We start from the raw sequence: 24,069 nt of genomic DNA on the forward strand, positions 1-24,069 counted from the left end.
TATATAGTTACCCCCTCCCCCAGAGCTGTGCACTTAAACCGAGTTATCCTAGCATTTAGGACATGCATGGAATCTCATCTTAAGACAGAGAAGTGTACAGTGCTCAGAAGGTCATCCTTCTGTCCCTGCACCCTGTGGAAGTGGGGGCCTAGAGGGTGGCCTCATTTCCCACGCTTTGCTGCCCACCGGGAGGGTATTAAATGGGAAGAGGCTTTGCCACCCTTTCCCGTTGCCCATATTCCCCTGTCCGATCGAGCTGCATGGCCCGTTCTCTGTCCGGATGAAACTTCCTGTCCTAAAGCCATTGGTCCAGCTGTGGACGTCCAGCTGTCCCATTCATGGAGAAGCACGGGGCAGTACCTTCCACCAAAAAGCCAGAATGGATATGGAGATTTAGCCCCCTTACTCCTGTTCCATTTCCCGCGCTTTCACAGTGCCCCCTTTTCCTGATGGGGTGTCTACTGCCATTTTTCACCAAAAAATGGTCTTATTAATGTGTTTCTCTGTATTCACTTCACTCATGCAAGGCCTAAAATCCCCACACCGGCCAGTGGCTGGGCGTTGCCTTTCTTTGAGCTGCCTCCTCAGAGGGCTTTTCCATGCAAATTGAGTTTTCCCTGCCTGTTGAATGTCAAACAATTCCTGCTGAGTGCGGCCACCACCTAGCAGACTTGCCTGACTGAAACTTTTTCTTTTTGACCTCTTGAAAAAGCTTAACCCTCCATGCTCTGAAATTTAGAACTATTACAAGTGGCTCCAGTTGCCAATGGCAATGCTACCTAGATGCTGTCTCTAAAAACAAAATGTGCTAGCTTATCTTCCTAGAATCTGTTTCAAACTACAAAAAAACTACCATCCCCTAGCTTGAGACTCCTGTTTGGAGAGCTTTCTCAAGGTGGGCCATGGGCATTTTAGATTTAACTTTGTATAGGGATTTTAACAGTGTCCCATCCATGATGTGGGCCTAATAGATGGGCACTCATTGGGCCTGACAAGACAATAGCGGTTTCCGAGAAGCCTCAATAAGGACCAAGCACTGGCCCTGCACCCCCTACGTAGGCATAGGCAGCAAAGATCTTACCCCCGCAGGGTACGGATCTCAGATAGTGTACTGGCTGCCACTAAGCCTTGTAGTAGGCTGGGAGGAGGTTCTCAGTCCTCTATTGTCCCCTACACTATTTAATGGGAAATTCTCCCTTCCCCTGGAGATTCTGCCATAGCTAGGCCATGGCAGGGGGGTCTCCATGGTCCAAGAGAGCTCATTGGCGCCAGCAATCCAGTCATCCTCTGAAATCTGGTCCCATTTTAGGGAAGGTTACTGACCTTCAAGATGCAGTGGCTTTAGAACCACCGTCGGCTGGAGTCACCTGCAGCTGTAGATAGCCCCGCATGGGCGCCAAATATGTTGCAGGGGATAGGTTGGGGGGGAAAGGTGCATGGTGTGTGTGTGGAAAAGTAACCACCCCCACCACCACCCAGACAGACAAACAGAAAAACCGTGGATTCTTGTCCTAAGATAAGAATAAGTATTCATCGCTTGGACAGCTGCTGAAGATTTAAAGAAGTTTATTAAAAAGATAGAAATATAGAGATAGTTACAGCCCTGTGCCGGAGCAGGACACAGGGGGGCAATTCAAATGAAAATGCCAAAGAACTCCAGTTTACTGAGTTTTTATCCTGTCTAAGTCCAGCAGGTCCCTCTGATTTTGGAGATCATGTTACCCCTTATCTCCAATCCGGCTCTGCTTCTGTTATCTCTCCAGCCGAATTTATGGCCTAAAGGGGGAGACATCTCTGTCTCCAAACACAGGCCCAGATTTATGGCCTGAGGGGGAGGCATCTCTGTCTCCAGACACAGGCTTTTACCTTTCGTCTTCTCCCCCAAAATGTGTTAAATTGTTCTTAGGAATGCAAGGACATGTTAGCTAACCCTGGCTTTCTTAGTAAAGAAGACATATTTCAAGATTGGACATCTTTCCCAGTATTGACACATTAATACATTTTAAACCCTCTTCCCAATACCAGTACAGTGCCAAAATAAAAAGAGAGAGAGAGAAAGATAGTTTAGCCACTTGAGTGTGTTGATAGATTCTGGTAATCCTAGTACTTGGAAAGCTGAGACAAGAGGACTGAAGGTTCAAGGCCAGCCTCAGCAATTTAGCAAAGCCCTGTTTTTTTCAAAAAAATAAATGAAAAGGTCTGGACCAAAACAAACAAACAAACAAAAAAAAGCTTAGCTGAAGCTTGGCCAGAAGTGGGGGTAGGGTGCATGTGTGGGGATCTCACCTTCTCACCCAGCCCACTCCACAGCACAAACTTTTTTGAGTCTTTCAGGTGGAATCTCCTGGAGCTTCTTCCTCTTCCCACGTGAGTACCTGCTTCTCTTTCTCTTCTAGCACAAGTCTTACTCCCCACAGCCCCTACTCTAGTTCTGCCTCCCCCAGGAAGCCTTCCCTGGCCACTCAAGGCCTTTTGTCCTCCCTCTTGAGAAGGTCTTCAGCAAAGAGGGCTTTCCCAGCCGAAATTACCTTATCTAGTCAGTTCCTCAGGGTAGGCCTTGCTCCGTGAGGCTTTCTTTCCCTCCTCAGTAACATATGGATTTTCAGAAGAAATGTCTGTGGCCTCTAACACGATACCTGTTACTCACAGAGCACAACACAATGAGTTCAGTATGATGCTAAGAGAGGGTCTGGGGAGGGGAGCCATTCAAGGCAGGTGGTGGGGGGAGGAAGGGAGAGCATCCTGAGGACTTGTTCTCATTTATTTTGAGTGCACTAAGTAGAGACAGAGCAAGGAAATCCAAAATATTGGACACAAACCTTATACATTATAGAGAAAAACAAATGTTTGAATGAAAATGAATAATGAGAATAAAAACATGAATCACAGCAAACACTAGAAGCTTATAATTTCAAGTTCCTTTTCATATTTCTCTAGGAATTTGCCAGAAATCCTCACACAGACACATTTTCTGATAGAATCCAGGCTCCCCTCCCCACATAGAACATCACTCAAGCCCCAGAGGGCCTGACGCTTCATTAGCTTTGCAATCAGTCATCTCCTGCAGGAGACCCACAATGCCCAAATGCCTTCATGTAGAATGAAAATGACAAATAAGCAAAACTCAGCCACTAGTCCCTGAATACAGCCACTACAAACCAGCCCAGTGCCTGGTGGAGCAGGTGAAGCAAGTACAACAGCTAAAGGCAAGACCCATCCTTGAGAAGCTGGCTTAGGGTCCAGAGCACCCAGGTCAGCCCCTGCCTCACAAGGAGTGATGGTCAGCCACAAGTAAGGGGATGGCTGGACTAAAGAAAGAGAAAAGCCATAGGGAGGAACCCACTGGCAAGCTTCAGGGTAGAGGAAAATGTTACAGTTTGAGAATATGTTATGGTTTTGGGAAAACTGTCCCTGAGGACCCCTGTTAGGGTTCTGGACACAATTTCCCTCAAAAGACAAAAACCCCCAAAACAGAAAAACCATGGGTTCTTGTCCTGAGCTAAGGATAAATATACATTAGCCTGGAATCTTGATGAAGATTTAAAGAAGTTTATTTAAAAAATAGAAATACAGAAGACAGTTACAGCCCCATGCCATTCAAAAATGGCACGGGGTGGGGGGCAAACGAATTCACCAAAGATACAACATGTGGACCAGACTTTTTTATACACATGACCTCCATCTTTTTCACGTGATTCTGACATAGTAAATGTCCCTATAAGGTACCTCCCCTTACCCTGTAAGATACCTCCCCTCGCCAAGTTGTCTTTCACAAAGGCCAATCCCCTCCTCCCATCCTAGCTAGATTGTTATGTAGATCTGTCTTTAGAAAGAGGAAGACCTAGCTCCCCTCTCCTATGGACTTGCTAATTACTTTTAGCTAAGTCAATCTAAGTTTCAATAGCTGTTTGCTTTCTCACTGAAACCAAGACCAAGTCTTTCACAGATTTGCCCCTCACCCAATTTTTGAAATATCTTATTAATTAGAGCTTTCTCAAATCTTCCTAGGCCATTCCCAATACTGGTACAGAAAGATCAGACCCAGAATCTCTGCTTGCACATGGTATCAAACATTTGAAGAAGAAGGATTGTCAATTCTATACTTTTACAATCACTCTTCTAGAAAATAGGAAGGACCATAGTCTAACCTAGCTTTATGAAATCAGTAATATCTGATATAAAGATGTTGCAGTTTAAAAGGTTATGCTTTGGGGGAACTGTACCTGGGGACCTTTGTTAGGCTCCTGGGAACAATTCCCATAAAAAAACCTATGGGTTCTTGTCCCAACTCAGGAGAGATGTACACTGGTCAGGACTCTTGCTAAAGATTTAAAGAAGTTTATTAAAAAGATAGAAATATAGAAGACATTTATAGCCCCATGCCATTCGGGAGTGGCATGAGGGGGTGGTTCGAATGAATTCACCGAAATATAAAACCTGGAATAGTTTTTATAGATATAATGCCCTCCATCTTGTTCTACATCATTCTGACATAGGTAAAGTTCATCCTCTTAATTTTTCCTGCCAAACTTCTGGTCTACACTCAGGTTTCTCCTTTCAGGAAGGTTGATCCCCTCCTCCCATACTAACTAGATGCCAATTATTATGTAAACCTGTCTTTAGAATGAGGAAGTCCTAGCTCCCCTTCTCTTTCCACTTGCTAATTACTTTTAGCTAGGATGTTTTACATTATAATAGCTGCTTGCTTCCTGGAGGAAACCAAGTCCTTCCACGTGTCCTTTCACCCAATTTTTGAAATATATTTATTAATAATCAGAGCTTTCTCAAATCTTTCTAGGCCATTCCCAATAATGGTACAAAAGCTAAAGATAGTCCAAGGAATGATCAATATTACTTATGAAATAATCACTTTATACATAAGGGCTAAAATTAACATATGAACTGTTAGTGAGAATAAGGAACAACTGAAACTTTTACACACTCCTAGTGAGAGTACAAAATAGTGTAGTCACTTTAGAAAATTGTGCCAGTATTCAAAAATGACTTTGGTATTAATGTGTTGGAAAATGAATTTGGTATTAATGTATCAGAAATTAGTCTTAAAATGTAAAAAGCAGTCAGGGCCTGGTTGTTATAATGCAGAGTTATCTCACTAAAAGTAATTATCAAGTATAGAGTTGGGACCTAGGGCATATATATATATATATATATATATATATATATATATATATATATATATATATATTGGTGGGGGGGTCTGGAGGTGGAACCCAGGGGCATTCAAACTCCTAGCTACACCTCCTGCCCTATTTTTTATTCTTTATTTTGAAAGCGGGTCACAACTGAGTTGCAGAGGGCCTCACTAAGTAGCTGAGGCTGTCTGTGAACCGTGATCCTCCAGTCTCAGCCTCCCAAATGCTGGGATTACAAGCATGTACCATCACGCCCGGCTAGGGCCTTCATATTTTAAAGACAAGTTTACATAATAAATAACTTCTAGTAGCTAAGTCAAAATTCTCCAAGAGTGCAGGAGGAGGGTACAGGCCTCTGTCAAGGAGGGGCAGATACCACTGACCTCTGACTTTGTTAATCATTCCAGTCCTAACAAAGACCTAGGCCTACACCTGCATGAAGGCAGGAAGAAGGCTTTTGGTCAAGAAATCCCCATAATTATAATCCCCATAATCAATTAATGGGCAGGTTCACACCTAGGTCAGAATATTATTGGTTGAGCAAGATGAAGGAAAATATATCTTTATTAAAACTGTTCTATATCCAAAAACTTCAGTAACTTATTTTCAAGTTACTCCACTACATCCCTCTGATGTAGAGCTTTAATTTTCCCCTATCTTTCTGCCTTTTTAATAATAGAATTGTTTAAGCTTACAGCAAAAGAGTTCTGGCTATGCTTTTCTACAAATAGTTAAGAACAAGAACCTGTGGCTACATCTCATGCCAGTATAGGTTTCCTATACAGTTCCTATACAGAGATACAGTTTTGCTGTGCCACTGTAACAGAAATGGCTTGACAGTTTCTTAAACATATCATATAAACCAATAATCCCACTCTTGTGCCGAGACCACCTGCTGCCTCGGCATCTATGTGTTGAGACCCCACTCCACATAGCCAATCGGCAACAAGCCCCGAGAAGGGGGTGTCGTCTCTGGCCAAAGTACCCCCCACTTTTAGATACCCTTCATGACTATTATTTTCTTGGTAATGATTCCTTTTAACTCTCTACACGAATTGCTCCGGTGATGTGAGATCAGGACTATGAAAGAAATTGAGTCCGTGGAAATAAATTCTCTAGTAACTTGTCTAAACGCCCTTGGCTTTGCTCAATAGTAACGAAAAACTGGCCAGAACTCAGATGCTGTGATAAGCATTCCAGCTGCACAATCACAAATGGTCTCCGATCCTCATTCCTATCACTAACTTAGGTTAAGCCATTAACTCCGGTAACCGGTAGCTCAGTTTAAGGTAACTCTGTTTATCCTTGAGATCCTGCCTAGAGACAGAGAAGATAAAACTTTGTGTGTGACTTCAAAGCAATTTAGTTGATGAACAACTTAGTCACCCAAATACAATAGAGCCGAAGGAAAAAGATTGTTGACTTTTACGCCCAGTATGAGCATTCCCCGAGACAGAGAGATTGGCCGCATGGTTAGAAATGAATATAACAAAATAAAGGACAGATGTTCTAAATATATATGTATGAAGGAAAGGAAATACCGTAAGAGTAAGAAAAGCATTTTTGCATGAAGAAGAGCTTATCATAAGAATGTCCCAACTGGGAAAGAAAGGAATTAGAAAGTTAGAAGCAGGTTGCAGAGGGTTTGTGACAAGGAAATGGATTATTAAAGATGAATAGGCTTTTAATAGGCTTGTTGTCTAAAGAAGAGTGTTCAGCAGTTAAGGAAATACATCTGACAACTAAATCCAAGAACTTCATGGTGTTGTTTGTGGTGTTTTATTTGCCAAGCTGTGTTGTGAGTTTTTGTAAGCTTTCAGACTTCAGAAGGCAAGGTGGATGAGATCTTAGAGACTCCCATCGCATCTCCCTGGACTGCCATATCTCCCCATGCTTGTCATATGGATATAGATGGAAACTTCAAAAAAGAAAGCAAAAGAAGATTCCATGAGAAGGCGTATTCTCCAAGCCCTGGGCCTTGGGCGTGCCTGTATTTCCTCTGGAAGTTACCCTTTGGACCTGCTCTGCTGCAATATCGGAAGAAAGATCTGGAGTTAATCTCCTAAATGCTGGACTAGTCATTTACTTTGTTTGCATGTAATTCACTATTGTTTTGCTGTGATTACGCCCCTTTTCTTTTTTCTCCTATTATTAATCTCACTGGTGAAGAGTATAAATTTTTCTGGGTTCCTGCAATAAATTGTCATTGGCTCAAGAAGCCTTTGTCCATATCAGATTCTTTCTAGAGAGCGCCGTCACTAGGAACTCTTAGTTCCTAGAAGGGAAAGAATCGCTGCAGAGAAGAGGCTGCAGTACTTCACTCTAATCCTTCCCCATCTTTGCTGAGGTTCTCGATCGCGAGTGGACTCGCGCCCCAATTAGACTGAGCTGGTTTGCGACACTCTTGAATATTTTTCCAATAGAAATAAAAACATTTGTATATTTGTCCACACAAATACTTGCCTTGCATGTGAATGTTTCTAATGTCTTTATTTATGTGAGTCCAAACAGGAAGTAATACAAATATCCACCGATATATTGTTAGAAATAAATTTTCATGGAATATTCAAAAGCACCTCAGCAAGGAAAATTTTAAGTTTTGCAAAAAGGAATTGACCCCATCAGGGGCAGATAATTCAGTATGTGTTGATTCACACATGTCATGTGGTGCCAGATTGTACATGCTATTTTTCTCCATTGGTCTAAAATCCTCTCACAAAGTAACTGTTCAAGGCATATCAGGCCAGCCTCTTGAACACTTCTTTGCTCAAGACTTAGCCAGCTACTTAGTGAGGCCCTTTGCAACTCAGTGACACCCTGTTTCAAAATAATGAATAAAAAAAAAATAGGGCTGTGGGTGTAGCTCAGAGGTAGAATACCCCTAGGTTCTATCCCCAGTACTGCAAAAAAAAAAAGGAAAAAAAGTTTATAAAATTATTACAAAATGTGAAGTTAAAGACGGAATTAAAGCAGAAATAAACTAGTATATAGGAATAAGAGAGAGATGTAATGAAGATACATGAGTATGAGAAGTTTTGGTAAGGAAGGATAAAAAGAAAGTAAAATATTTTAGAGATTAAAAATGTAATTTGTATGATAAGGTAAAGTTTATCCTATGATTTTCTCAAATGAAAAAGGAAAGGCTAGAGTAAAATTAGAACGTTAAAAGCAAGTCGCAGAAAGTTTGGGTACATCACAGAATTTTTGTGGAGGATGAAGCTTATGAAAAGAATACTGTATGTGTGATAAAGATGGTTAAGTGTACAAATTATTTTTAAAGGTTTTATATTTGGCCCTTGTTTACTAAATCATATGCTTAAGCTTGTCTCCAACAGGATTAAAGGCATCAAGCTCCAGATGGTGCTCCAGATAAGACCTCAGATTAACCTGTACCAGAGTTCCTTGAATGATCTTGGGAACTTGGGGCATTCTTCCATATATAATGTTGCTTGCATACACCCCTAAGGTTAGGGCCCTATTTCATTACAGAAGAAATTAATTAGATCATATTGACACCCTATTCCTATAGTCTACGGATGTATTCAATTTAATAAAAGAAAGGGAAATGAACTGGTCATGGGCAGATGATTCACATACTGCCATGTCCTGCTACATCAGGCAGGGGGTTGGAATAGCAATAAAGATAAGATAAATGGGGACAGAGAGGTAAAGGGTTACAGACACTGGGACTTAAAGTAGAATTGAAAAACACTAACTTCCGGGAAGATGGTGAATGAGAAAAGCAGCTTTTACAAGTCCTGCTAACACTCAATCTCTATTTCCACAAAATCAGTGCTTTTCATAGCCAGAAAACACTATCAGCAGAGAAATAAAAACTGTAAATACACAGGACAAAGAAAAAGAAGAGTAGAAGAACAACCAGAGACCAGAGTTTTCCAACTGAATTCTATAAAACCTTCATAGAAGAGTTAACACTCAAATTAATTCCTCAAATTATTTCCTGAAATAGAAAAAAAAAAAACGGGACTCTCCCAAATATATTCTATGAAGCCAACATTACACTCATACCAAAACTGAATAAAGACAGTTCAAGGAAGGAAAACTACAGGCCTATATCTTTGATGAACTTGGATACAAAAATACTAAACAAAATACTAGCAACACACATTCAAAACCACATCAAGAAAATCATATACCATGACCAGGTAGGATTCATCCCAGGGATGCAAGGCTGTTTCAACATACAAAAATCAATCCATGTAATTCATCATATAATAAGAACCAAAGTCAAAATCACATGATCATTTCAATAGATGCTGAAAAAGCATTTGATAAAATCCAACATCCATTTATGATAAAGGCACTGCAGAGAAATGGAATAGAAAGACTGTATCTCAACATCATAAAGGCAATCTACCATAAGCCCACAGCCAACATTATATTAAATGGGGAACAACTTCAAGAATTCCCTCTAAAACAGGAACAAGTCAAAGATGTCCATTATCACCACTTCTCTTCCATATAGCACTTGAGACTTTAGCCAGAGCAATAAAGTAAGAAAAGGAAATCAAAGAAGTACCAATAGGGAAAGAAGAACTCAAACTTTCACTATTTGCAGATGACATGATACTATATTTAGAAAACCCAACAAACTCAACCAAAAGGCTTATAGAACTGATCAACAAATTCAGCAAAGTGTCTGGATACAAAATCAATCTCAACAAATCAGAAGCTTTCCTATACACCAACCATAAATATACTGAAAAAGAAATTCAGAAAACACTTCCACTCAGGATCTCCCATGAAAAAATAAAATACTTAGGAATAAACTTAACCAAGGAGGTAAAATATCTCTACAAAGAAAATTATAGAACATTGAAAAAAGAAATCGAAGAAGATCTTAGAAGATGGAAAGATCTTGTATGTTCATGGATTGGCAGAATAATTACCATTCAAATGGCCATCCTTCCCAAAGTGATCTACAGATTCAATGCAATTCCCATTAAACTACCAAGATCATTCCTCACACATAGAAAAATCAGTCCCTAAATTTATCTGAAATAACAAAAAGTCCAGAATAGCCAAGGGGGCCAAAAACATACCTTGGAAGAAAGATAGCCTGTTCAACAAATGGTGTTGGCAAAACTTTTAACCATATGCAGAAAATTGGAAATTAATCCCACTTTCTCACCCTGCACAAGAGTCCTTTCAAGATGGATCAAAGACGTAGAAATTAAATCAGAGACCTTGAATCTCCTTAAAGCGGCATAGGTCCAACACTACAACACATAGGCACAGATAAACACTTTCTCAACAAGACCCCAAAGGCACAACAAATTAAAAGGAGAATCAATTTGTGGGATTGCAGGAAATTGAAGAGCTTCTGTTCAGCAAAGGAAACTGTCAAGAACCTCAATCGAGAGCCAAACAGAATGGGAGAAGATTTTTGCCACCTACCCCTCTGATAGAGGACTAATATCTAGAATATACAGAGAACTCAAGAAACTCAACAATAAAAAGACAAATCACACAATCAAAAAATGTGCAAGAGAACTAAATAGACACTTCATGAAAGAAGAAATTCAAATGGCCAATAAATGCATAAAAAATGCTCAACATCACTGTCAATCAGAGAAATGCAAATCAAAACTACCCTGAGATTTCACCTAACTCCAACTAGAATGGCAATCATTCAAAACACAAACAACAACAGATGCTGGCGAGGATGTGGAGAAGTGGGAACTCTAAGACATTGTTGGTGGGATTGCAAATTAGTGCAACCACTTTGGAAAACAGTATGGAGAATCCTCAGAAGAATGGGAACAAACCTACCATTTGATCCAGCAATACCACTGTTGGGTATCTACCCCAAAGAAAGTAAACCAAACTAATTTATGTGTATGTATGTTCATAGCTGCACAATTCACCATAACCAAACTATGGAACCAGCCAAGATGTCCATCAACAGATGAATGGATTACAAAACTGTGGGATATGTACATAATGGAATTTTACTCAGCCATTAAAATAAAATCCTCAATTACATCATTTTCCTGGAAATGAATGGAACGGGAGGACATTATGCTAAGTGAGATTAGTCAATCTCAAAAAAATAAGAAATCAGATGCTTTCCTAAATAAGTGAAAGCAAAGGTGAAATGGGTCATAGGAGGAACTCTAGATGAAAAAGGAAATCCTATAGAGGAGCAAAAAAGACAACCTAAATAAGGGGATGAAAGGGAAGAAGAAGGAAATTCTCTAAAACACAAAATGTACTTAAACATATCAAAGTTAACCACTAAGCCAAGCATGGGAAGAAGGAATGGGGAGGGAATGGAGTGGGAATTGGGTAGGGGCTAAATGGGTGATGTGTACATGTATGTACACACATGGTTTTTTACCCCAATATGATGTATGAATATAATGCACCAATAAAAAATTTAAAAAAGAGAAAAACACCATGTATCCCCTCACCCAGTTATTGATAAAGACATACACTGGCCAACTCTAGCTGCCAGCTCTCATGAGAGAAGAAAATAGGACTTAGATATAAACCCTGAAGATCCAGTGGGTGGCAATGTAGAGTTTAGAGCACTCCACTACATTTCTCTTTAAAGTGTGGTACTTTTTTTTTCACTTTGTGATAAACCTCTTATCTTTGCAACTGAGATTTTCAGTTCTTTATAGCTATACTAGGATCAGATAATGACAGTGACACCAAAGACACAACAGGATCCTGCCACCATTCAAGTTAGGTAGGCAAAAACAATATGGCAGAAAATTGTTGAGTATTTTATTTTCCATGTGGGGCTTCTGCACTGTGCTTCTTCCTATTGATGAGAACATAGCCTCACAATATTTGTATCATTGGCTGAATGGGATGTTTGGGAAGGGGTTGGCACTCACAATTTCTAGGAAAGCTATCTTTGCAAAAAGTACAATTGAGGCTGGGCGTAGTGACACACACTTGTAATCCCCGCATTCAGGAGGCAGAGATCAGAAGACTGCAGTTCTTCGACAGCCTCAGCTATATAGCGAGGCCCTTTGCAACCTAGTGAGACCCTGTTTCAAAAATGAAGACTAAAACATAGGCCTAAGGATGTAGCTCAGTGGTACAATGCCCCTGTGTTCCATCCTTAGTACCAAAAAAAAAAAAAAAAAAAGTACAAGTGCACAGAAGACTACACAATGGTAGTTTTACAAAATGAAGCCTAAGTCAAACTATTCCTTTGATAGAAAATATCTAATTATATTCTTACAGTATGCATTTGTAAACAAATTGTGACATATCCACATGAGGAAATGTAATTCAGCAATAAAAAAAGAAACATTGGCAATAATGTGGAACAGTCTTAAAACATGCTGAATGAAAAAAAGGCAGGCATCAAGAGTACAGAGTAATCCATTCAACCTGAAATTCTAGAACAAATTCAATAGTAATGCAAAAATATCAGTAGTTTCTTGAGGCCAGCAGTAGAGGATAAGACTGTCTGAAAGACATGTTGGAAATTTGTGATGATGATACTAGATTTCAACTAGGGGAAAGTCGCCACAAGGGGGCATGCATTTGCCAATACTTATTATAATGTACAATAAAGTTAATTTTAGATTTGAAAAAATGCAATTAATAAATTAAAATACTTTCAAGTCCTACTTCCAATACTTTGATTCAATATCTAATATTGTGATGGAGTCCAGGCATTGATATTTTTTATAATGCTTCCCAGGTACTTTAAGGGACAGATTTGGCAAAAGCACAGGCTTTCTTTTTACAAAGGTTACTCAGATCATGTCACTCCCTCACTCAGAGCTGTATTAGTGTGTTCCCTTTTCACCCCTCCAGACTGTCTCAGAGCACTCCATACCTCTCTCACTGCCACTCTGACTTTGCCCTGGTTCCCACTCCCATCAGTCTAGTTGGTTCAAGCTGCATGTTCTTCCCATGCCTAAGATGTGTTTTCCTCCATGCACAAGGTGAGATAGTATCTGACATTTAGGGCCCCTTCTTCACCAAGGTCTTCCCTGACCTCTCCATCTTCAGTTACCTTCTACCCCTAGGTCTCTCTCTCCAGTTTGTTTTATTTTTTTCCCAAAGAACTTATTACTTTGTGAAATAATCTTCACCACTTTATTACTTATTCATTGTCCCACTTCCTAATTTAAAAGCTCCCAGAGAGCAAGAGTGTGTCTTGTTCACTGGACAATGGTATCTGGGATATAGTAAGTGCTCAATAAAATTTGACTGGAAAATATAACTTCACAGAGTTACTGCAAGATAGTGAAAGGAAATGATCCACCTCTGGCTCACTGAAGAAAATTACAGAAAGGTTGAATAAATTCTAAAATAGTACAACAGGCAGTGAGGAAACCAAATGCTCCTTTTGCTTTATCTTCCCATCCTCCACCCCTTCCACCCCTGTATTTTCATAAGTCTTTACAAGGAGAAAATTTTTCATGAACTCTTTTGGGTATACCTGCCCAGCCAATGAGCTGCCATCCTCCTACTTTGGCAAATGTCATGCAGGTTAGCAGGGAGGAATCCAAGGCAATCCTTCTATATTCATGACCCTGCCCCTCTGACCACAGCTAATTGGATGAGTGGCAGATGGTTAACCCAACCTTGAACAAATCATATCCTCATAGGTAGCTAGACTGCTAAGGTAGAAAGCTAGCCAGCTCTGTCTAGCAAAGGAAGAGGAGGCTGAGAAAGCCTGGCTGTGCTGCCCCAAAAGGAGGCAATTACAACAAATGCTAAGAACAAAGATAGACATAGAACCACAGTTCCAGGGCCATATTAGGCTCTACCACATTTTCATCCCAGATTTCCCTTTCTTAAAAACCATCTATTCTGTTTTGCTTTATTGGTGTGTTTGTTGGTTGGTTTGTTTGTTTTTATTGGCTTGGGGTAATCTGCATGTTATATTATTCTGAAGGATCATAACTAATCAAATCTGTATTACTGTAATAATTAGATTTGTAAGAATTTAATTTACAAACATACCACAAACACTCTGCAACTTCCCTTAACCCAGAAACTTAGATTGACTTAGCTAAAAGTAATTAGCAAGTCAACAGGAGAGAGGAACTAGGCCTTTCTCTGTCTAAAGACAGATCTACATGATTAGATAAGCTAGCTAAGATGGGAGGCGGGGTCGACCTTCCTGAAAGGAGACACCTTGCCATACTTTGCTGGGGGAGGTACCTTACAGGGTAAGGGGAGGTACCTTACAGGGACATTTACTAAGTCAATTATGTAAACAAGATGGAGGCCATGGGTATAAAAAGTCAGGTCCATGTGCTGTATCTTGGGGTGGTGAATTGGCTTGAACCCCCCCCCCCATGCCATTTGCATGTGCCTGTAACTATCTTCTGTATTTCTATCTTTTTAATAAACTTCTTTAAATCTTCCCAAAAAGAAAGAATTTAATTTACATACAAATGTTTTCAATATATTTACATATATTGAAATACATATATTGTTGCCGACTAATCTCAGTTGGGTCGTTATTGTCAGCTCCCGGTCAAATCCTCAGAAAGATGGGGCAAAAGGCAGGTGATGTCCTGCAGAAACTTATCTGCAGCGATTCTTTCCCCTCTATGAATTCCCTAAGTTTTTAGGTACGACATTTGGGAAAGAATCTGAGGCGGACAAAGGCTTCTTGAGCCAATGACACTTTATTACAAAAACTCCAAGAAATTTATACCCTTCACCAGTAAAGTTAATAATAAGAGAAAAGGGAGGTGGGTGTAATCATTGTGAGATAATAATGAATGACATGTAAACAAAGGTAATAAAACTAGTCCTTCAGCTGGCTGTTGGCCTTCGAGAGATTGACTCCTGACTCCGGATTCTTTTCCAAGGTCTTTGCAGATAAGCAGTCCCAGGGGGCCACTTCCCAAAATAAACAAGCATGGCCAAGGCTTGGGGGTTTCTCGGGGAATCTTCTTTGGCTTTCTTGGAACTTTCCATCTTTTGGGCTCAGTTCATATAGCAAGTGTGGGGAGATGTGGTGATTCAGGTGGATGTGATGGAGTTTCTTCAGGTGTTGGCATCTTATCTTCTAAATCTGAAAGCTTAAGCAAACTCACAACACAGTTTGGCAGACAAAATACCACAAACAACACCACAAAGTTCTTGGTTTTAATTGTCAGATGTATTTCCTTAACTGCGGAACACTCTTCTTTAGACAATAAGCCTATTAAAAGTCTAACCATCTTTAATAATCCATTTCTCTGTCACAAACCCTCTGCAACCTGCTTCTAACTTTCTAATTCCTTTCTTTCCCAGTTGGGACTTTCTTATGATAAGCTCTTCTTCATGCAAAAATGCTTTTCTTACTCTTACACGGTATTTCCTTTCCTTCATACATATATATTTAGAACGTCTGTCCTTTATTTTGTCATATTCATTAACCATGCGGTCAGCCTCTCTGTCTTCAGGAATATTTACACTGGGCGTAAAAGTCACCAATCTTTTTCCTTGAGTCTATTGTATTTGGGCAACTAAGTTGTTTATCAACTAAATTGCTTTAAGGTCACACACAAGGTTTTTATCTTCTCTGTCTCTAGGCAGGATCTCAAGGGTAAACAGAGTTACCTTAAACTGAGCTACCTTACCGGAGTTAATAGCTTAACCTAAATTAGTGATTGAAATGAGGGTCGGAGGCCATTTGTGATTGCTGCAGCTGGAGTGCTTATCACAGCATCTGAATTCTGGCCAGTTTTTATTGTTATTGAGCAGAGCCAAGGACGTTTAGGCAAATTATTAGAGAGTTTATTTCCACGGACTCAGTTTCTATTTATAGTCCTGTTCTCACATCACCGGAGCAATTCGTGTAGAGAGTTAAAAGAATAATAGTGAAGGGTATCTAAAAGTGGGGGGTACTTTGGCCAGAGACGATACCTCCTTCTCGGGGCTTTTTGCCGATTTTTACTATGTGGAGTGGGGTCTCAACACATAGATGCCGAGGCAGCAGGATGTCTTGGCAATATATAGAAATACATACACACATATATATTTACATGTGTGTATGTATTTACATATATGTACATATTTACATATTTATACATATTTACAACCAGAATATAAAGATTGTAGTTCCTACCTAGTCATTCTGGACATCCAGCTTCTCTTCTTTTCTCCTTCTTTTAGCCCAAATCTCATTCTACCACTACCCCTTTGCCAGATTCCCTAGTTCAGGAGGCCCTTGGGAACTTCAAATTCCTAACCAAAACCAGAGTTAGCAGTGGATTTGCTGATGGAGATATGGGTGATTGTGTCCCTGGTCAACTCAGCGATGTAGCTGGCCCTGAAGGCTCCAGTGTCCCCTGTCTGCTCAGCACTAATTTAAGCTGTGACACAATTTTCTAAACTGTCAACCCCTCAGGCCACAACAGAGCCTCTCTTGGGGACAAGAAGGGTTGGTATTCTATTTTCCTCCTCCGCTTCTTAAGAGCTGAGTTCCCAAGTTCAAAGACATCTATCATCATGAGTGATGGATTGTATTTCAGAGTAGGATGGCAGCAGGAGGGAATTGGATTCAGAAACAACCATATGGCTTTTGCAACTGTGTGCCCTTTGCCCCACTCAGCAGCAAGCTAGCTGTCACACAATCCAAGTGGCTAGAGGAGCAGAACTGGCCCTCGTTTTCAGCCCACACAGGCCTCCTCTCTGGTAGAGAATAGATGGCACCCAGAAAACTAATGCGACCCTTCTGGGCTGCTCATGGACGGAGTTAAGAACTGAGCATGGAAACATTTTTGAGAATTACTGTCTTCTGAGTACTGAGAAGATGGATCAACACAGATAAAATTTCTCCCCATCAGGAATACTCCTTCCTTCCTTCCTTCCTTTCTTTCTTCCTTCCTTCCAAAACTCTTGAGGTTTGTTTTTTATGCATAATTGGCTTAGGTATGGGCAGCTTGCTTGCCATTTTAAAATAAGTAGCTCCTAGCCTCTGAAATCTCAACAAATCATGGGTTACCCTACTAACCAACTGCTAGCCACACAATGTAGACAAGTCTTATTGGTTTTAAACATCCCTCTCTAAGGTTCTGTTCCCTTACCCACAACCTGGGGTAATAATAATACTCATAAAACTGCTGTGATTCAAACAATATCTCTAAGATGACTGAAAATAGTAATTGATTACTAATATTAATTTTTTAGAATTTTTTGTTATTACTATTTTTATTGTCTCCATGCATTCTTTATTCAGGCATAATTCTCTGACTTTTTTTAACTAACTGGTCAAGTGATATAATATCTTTATAGCATAAGTATAGTAGCCATGCTTTTAATACAACAGCTCAAACTAAGGACTGTTCCTATTTGCATGTGATCCACCCTGACCTTCATGAACTAGCACTCTAGGTAGTTCCAGATTCTCACAAACGAAGCATGCCAGCATCATCTATATAACTAGATGCTAGGATCTTTGGTTGTATTTTCCATTTTGTGAGTTGATTGGGAGGCAGCCAGTATAAACACCAGTTTTCAGCATACCTGGGGAGAGACCGTGTCTCCTTACTGCTCGACACAGAGCTAAAGAGGAAGCCAATCAATAAGTAGCAAGGCATGACAGTACTTGCAACTGACAAGCAATGTCATTTTCTATCACGATTTCAAAAACACTTTAGGGGGGGCAAGCTCTAGAAATTGTGAAATTATACATTTAATAGAAGAAAGATGGAGAAGTAAAGAACTTGGGGAATGCGTGTACTACTCATGCATTTGAGATAAAGCTAAAAGAAGAGAGAACATACAAAAATACTCTGAGAGACTCTGTACCCTCAAGAAACTCATCTAAGAAGTCTAAAAATATATTTATTGAAACAAAAATACCCTAGCTTTGTGTGGATATGGTTGTGTTTATACATGTGTATGTGTAGTCTAACAGAGGCAGGGATAAAGAATGAGACAATAGCAAATGATGCAATCCACACTGAATACTTCATCACATTATGGATGTCCATTGGATGTGGCACACTGTACTAAGTACTTCTACGTACATTACTTTGTTTAATTACAACATATTAATGCATATGTAAAACACTTAATGAGGCCTGGTAGTAAGAAGGTGGTAAATATGAAGCTGTCACTGTTCTGAGGTTGTTATGGCTGTTTCAATCATCATGCCCAGTTTCCAGATAAGGAATTTGAGGATCAGAGATATGAAATGAATTTCCCTTGTTTTTAATTGCAAAAAGTCTCAAATCCAGTGTGTGTGTGTGTGTGTGTGTGTGTGTGTGTGTGTGTGTACTCTAATTTAAGGATAAAAAAGTATGGGGGTATTCATTTCTCTAGTTCCCAGGTACTGGATACCATGGTACTGTCATTCAGTCACTAATTAAGTCCTATTTCTTTGCTCAAGATTATAGATAAAGACACAGGAGGACAGAAACCTCAAAAAACTTTTTCAAGGTCACAGAGTAAAAAAGTGTTGAGAAGTTGAATCTCAAGATGGGTGGGAATGATTTAAAGGCCCTACTCTCATGAATAGTTTATGGCCTGGGACAAGTTGTTCAACTGTATAGTAGTAATAATAGGATTCCCCTATAATAACGCAGATTTCCCCTCTATCTCTGACCTTCATTCTAATCATTAACTTACAGTAAAAGCATTGAGTCAGCTGAAACCATTAGACCTAAAAGGGAGGCAACCGTGTCTCTGTTTACCCCCTCTCCTTGTGATCCTGCCTAGATACAGAGAAGATAAACTTTGTGTGTGACATCAAAGCAGCCTAGTTGATGAGCAGCTAATACTGCCCAATACAATAGAGCTGAAGGCTAGGGAGATTCTTGACCTTTACACCCAGTATGTGCGCTGCCCTAAGAAATGGATATGTCAGAACAAAGGACAGATATAATAAATGTGTAAGTGTGAAAGAAAGGAAATATGGTCAGAATAAGAAAGTATTTTTGTTTGCTCCTCTATAGGATTTCCTCTTTCAAGATTTCCTCCTATGACCCATTTCTCCCTAACTTTTACATATTAGGGAAAGCATCTGATTTCTTATTTTTTGTGACTGACTAATCTCACTTAGCATAATGTCCTCCAGTTACATCCATTTCCCTGAAAATGATGTAATTGAGGTTTTATTTTTTTGATGGCTGAGTAAAATTCCATTGTGTACATATCCCACAGTTTTGTAATCCATTCATCTGTTGATGGACATCTTGTCTGGTTCCATAGTTTGGCTATGGTGAATTGTGCAGCTATGAACATAGATACACATGCATTAGTTTGGTAGTTTGGTTTCTTTTCTTTTGGGGAGGAGAAAGGAGGGAGGAAGAGAAAAATCTCTAAAACACATAAAGTATTTAAACATATCAAAGTCAATCACTAAGCCAAGCAAGGGAGGGAGGGACGGGGAGGAAGAGAAACAAGATTTTCCATCCAAAAGACAACTAAGATTAGTTATCTGTGGAGATTCATTATTTTTGTTAGTCTTTTACCTATCTAAATTGTATTGTTTGCTTTTATTGTTGTTAATTTTTAGGATTTCTAGTTGGAATATTAATATACCTTCAGATATAGCATTTGGAAATATTTTATCCCATTCTATCAGTAACTTTTAACTCTGTTTACATTGTCTTTGGATATACAATATATATTTTTTTTAGGGAGTTTGTTTACCCTTCTGTTGTCTGTGCCATTGAAATCATATCCAAAAAATCACTGCCAATTTCAATGTTGTGAGGTTTATGATCCAGATTTTCTTCTAAAAGTTTATAGTCTTAAGATTTATATTTAGGTCTTTTATCTATTTTGAGTTAATATTTGTATATGGGATTAGGTAAGGGTCCAATTTTATTCTTTTTTATGTAATTTTAATTTTTCAACAATATTTAGTTAAAAGATTATTATCTCCTCCGCCAAATGTTCATGGAAACCTTGTCAAGTATAACTTGACAATATATGGAAGTATTTAGCTCTAGGCTTTTATTTAGCTCCAATGGTTTATATATCTGCCTTTAGAACAGTACTACACTGTTTCAATTATTATAGCTTTATATGGTTTGAAATCAGAAAATATACATCTTCTAGCTCTGTTCTTTTTTGAGATCGTTTTGGGTATCTAGAGTCCATATTCCATATTAGGATAGATTTTTTTTCTGAAAAATAAATATATAAATATATGATAGTTTCACCTAAAAAAAAAAGAAAAAATATTCTCTGGTAAGAAAGAAAGCAAAAAGAAATATTGTAATGTTATCTTTAAGTTATCAAAAGCTTGGTATCAGACAAATGAAACTGTTATGTGAGATAATCATTTTTAATTTTGGATAAATTGCTATAATACTAAAAAAAAAAAAAGAAAGCATTTTTGTATGAAGAAGAGCTTATCCTAAGATTGCCCCAAATGGGAAAGAGAGAATCAGGGTAATCAGAATAGAAAAGGAATTTGCAGAGGGTCAGTGATAGGAATGTGGATTATTAAAAGAGGAATAGGCTTCTAATAAGCCAATCATTTGAGGAAAAGTGCTCAGCAGCTAGAGAAGTACATCTGACAACTAAATCTAAAAACTTCATGTTATTTTTTGGTGTTTACCTGCTAAACTGTGTTGTGAGCTTGCTTAAGCTTTCAGACTTTAGAAGGTAATGCAGATGAAACCTGGGAGACCTCCATCGCATCCCCCTGGATCGCCATATCTCCCCATGCCTGCCATATGGACTAAGCCCTAGGAATGGAAAGTTCCGAAAAGTTAAAGAAGATTCCATGAGAGGCCGTATTCTCCAAGCCCTGGGCATGACTGTGTCTTCTGGAATTTTCCCTTTGGGGCCACCTGTCTGCAAGGGCTGGGGGCTCAAGGACAGGGGGCTGGATTTGGTCACAGGATCCAGAGCTAATCGGAGCTAATCTTGAATGCCTGGACTAGTTCTTTTTTTTTTTTTTTTTTTTTTTACATGTCCTTCACTATTGATTTGTGGTGATTACACTCCTTTTTTTTTTTTTTTTTTTTTTTTTTTACTACTAATCTCACTGGTAAAGGATATAAATTTTCTGGGTTCTTGTAATAAAGTGTCAGTTGCACAAGAGGCTTTTGTCCATGTCAGATTCTTTCACCTTTAGCGGCATGAATAGGAACTTAAAGGAATTTATTTCATAAAAGGGAAAGAATCGCTGCAGATAAGTGGCTGCAGAACTACCACCTAAACCTTTGTCCACCTTTCTGAGATAATTCGGTCCTGAACGGACTCAGCGGCCATCCCAATTGAGCCAGTCTGTCACACTTCTCCATGCATGTGAAACTGTACCTCCAGGTACTTTCCAGAATTAGATGGATATTCTCATGCTCATGTCCAGTCAGTTGGGTTTTGATTAGTTCTTGGGAACTCTTTTGTCCCTAACTTCAAGGTTGCAGTAGCCACCAAATGCTGGCTTTCTCTTCCCTTTGACACTGCCTAGAGCCTAGCCAATGCTTAACTTCACTACTTTCTGCTTGTTAGAGATAAGAACAGCAATCACAAAATAGTTGGAACCAAACTCCTGCAGGGTGAATCAAGGGCCAGTTATCACCTTGAATGTTAACCCAAGGTCTGCTAACTAAGAAGTCAGTTTGAGTAAACATCTTTTGAAAATCCCTGGTTGTGAAAGTTAGAGCCAGGCACTGTTTTAAATGCTGAAAGTAGAGTTCAGGTCCCTGGTTCACTTTCAGCCTGGAACAACTAACCAGTTCTCATGGGCACTTATTATTCTCACTTTGCAGATGAAAAACAGAGGTATATAATTCACCCATGACACTACTTCCAATCAGTGACTGTGTCCAGGCCAACCCCACTCCAAATTTTCCATTCTTTCCATGGTGACACCTAATTATCTAGATGTCCCACAATCTAATTTACCATCTTCCCTTTCATGCCTTTTATTTCAATAAATACACTATTTGTATTCCTCTAGAAGTTTCTCTTTGGAGGAAGAATCTTTTGCTGGAGTGTACTGCATGCTTGACACTGCTTTTCTTTTGCCAGAGAGGTGATGCAATCCTCTAGCTCACTAATATGCAGCATAAAGTCAGCCCCCCTCCTAGTTTACCATGAAGGATTTTCTCAGGGAATGCAGCAATTGCACATCTAGACTTTTGAGAAAGAGAATTTTGCCTTTGTGCCTGTGCCTGTATTCATTAATCATGCTTTAAACACTGGCTGTGTCTACATGCATCATTATAACAATCCTATTCTGTTATCCAAAATAAGCTTATTTAAACTAGTGATCTGCTGGATTTTTTTTTGTGCTAGATTTTTGTTTTAAAATAGAATCAGTCCTAAGAATGGAGAACTCAATGAGGTAAAAATCTTGAAATAAAAATATTTTTCATTCAGTCAACATATTATGTGACAGGGCTAGGCTAGCATTATGGGGTGTGGATGGAATAGAACAGACACCAAAGACCCTGGTCTAATATAGGGAAGAAGATAAAGATAAACTGACCATAAAACAAAGAAACACATTACAGCTGGGTGTGGTGGCACATGTTTGTAATCCCTGTGCTTGGGAGGCTGAGACAGGAGGATTGCACAGGTTTGAAGCCAGCCTCAGCTACTTAGTGAGGCTCTCAGCAACTCTGTGAGACCCTGTTTCCAAAAATATATAAAATAGGTCTGGGAGTATAGCACAGAGGTAGAAAGCCCCTGGGTTCCACCCCCAGTACCACCGGAAAAAAAAAAAGAAACACATTACACATGCAAAAGAGTATTCCTTGTTCCCAGGTTAACCCCTAGACCATAGGAAAAATAAATATTCATCTAAAATTAAATATGCACCGGGCATGGTGGCACATGCTTGTAATCCCTGTGCTTGGGAGGTGGAGACAGGAGGATCATGCTGGTTTGAAGGCAGCCTCACTGGCTTAAGGGACCCTGTTTCCAAATAAAAATATAAAATAGGTCTGGGAGTGAAGCCCAGAAGTAGAAGGGTTTCCAGAAACCCCAGTACCACACAAAAAAAGGAAAATAATAAAATTAAATATGCATAAAAGAGAGGTCTATTCAATTAGCAAACCTACAAACCCTTGGCAGTAAGGGCAAAATTCATGCCAATTCTGGCCATCAATTGCTGAGTTCTGAGTGATTAGAACAACAAAACAAGGCACTCTTAGGATTTGAAAGGGGACTGAGATTAGTATCCTTAGGGAAATGCAACAGTGGGTGAGTAGATTTTAATTGCCACTTCTCCCAAATTCAGAAATTGTGATGATATGGATCAGGTTAGGTTAGCATTTGACTTTTCACTATCTATAAAGAAAAGCTTTTTAATAGTCCTTGTGTGTCTAAAGGGTATGATAGATTTAAACTAGTTAAAAATGGATTGTTTTCAAGTACTAATTAAATGATAAAGCTATAGATATTTCAAATCACTCCAAAGTCATTAAAATAGTCCTCTGCTGTCAGCCCTGAGGCCCAGCTCTGTCCATTTTCAGCGGGCATAGGTCATGCAGCCAGGCCACCTGGGCTCTGCTCCTCAGACTGTGAGATTTTGGTCATGTTGCCTAATATCCAGAGGCTCAAAGTTATCTTCTAAATGATGAGGCTAGCTCCTTTCAGCTACTGAGACTGAGGTCACATATGTAATGTCACAGAACATTTTTATTTATAAAATGTAATCATCTTTATTTAATAGGCAATAACACACGCCTGGGATGGATGTGATTTGTCTGCCATCTGGTTAAGTGCAGTGGAGACATATGATGGGTACCAATGCACATTAGCCAACAAGGGAGTTCTTCTGTCAATGGTCTCACTTTTTGGAGGAGACAGAGAACCCCAAGAAGGGAAAAAAAGTTCTGGGTACCTGTCAGGGAGAATACATCGCATCTTGTAGGTTATGTGTCTGAATATGTTCATACTTGTAGAAGATGCTTGGAGTATGGGACTTTGAGGAATGGAAAATCCCTCTTCTCTCTAGTTTTCCCCTCCTTACCCCCATGGCTGGGCAGGAGGACAGTCTTCCTCT

At 39.4% G+C, this 24,069-nt stretch overlaps 1 pseudogene across 1 annotated transcript in view; it reads right to left on the reverse strand.

The window, feature by feature from the left end:
- Window positions 1–468, reverse strand: part of LOC308268407 (glutamate dehydrogenase 1, mitochondrial-like) — a 42,198-nt pseudogene extending 41,730 nt beyond the window's left edge. The window contains exons 1-2 of the transcript in view: window positions 407–468; window positions 234–360 (exon numbers count right to left, since the gene is read on the reverse strand). The product of the transcript in view is annotated as a glutamate dehydrogenase 1, mitochondrial-like (transcript). The remainder of the gene's footprint in view (window positions 1–233; window positions 361–406) is intronic.
- Window positions 469–24,069: the final 23,601 nt, after the last annotated feature.

Source organism: Muscardinus avellanarius (genome assembly GCF_963383645.1).
Source record: "Muscardinus avellanarius genome assembly, chromosome: 10".
NCBI classification, from domain to species: domain Eukaryota; kingdom Metazoa; phylum Chordata; class Mammalia; order Rodentia; family Gliridae; genus Muscardinus; species Muscardinus avellanarius.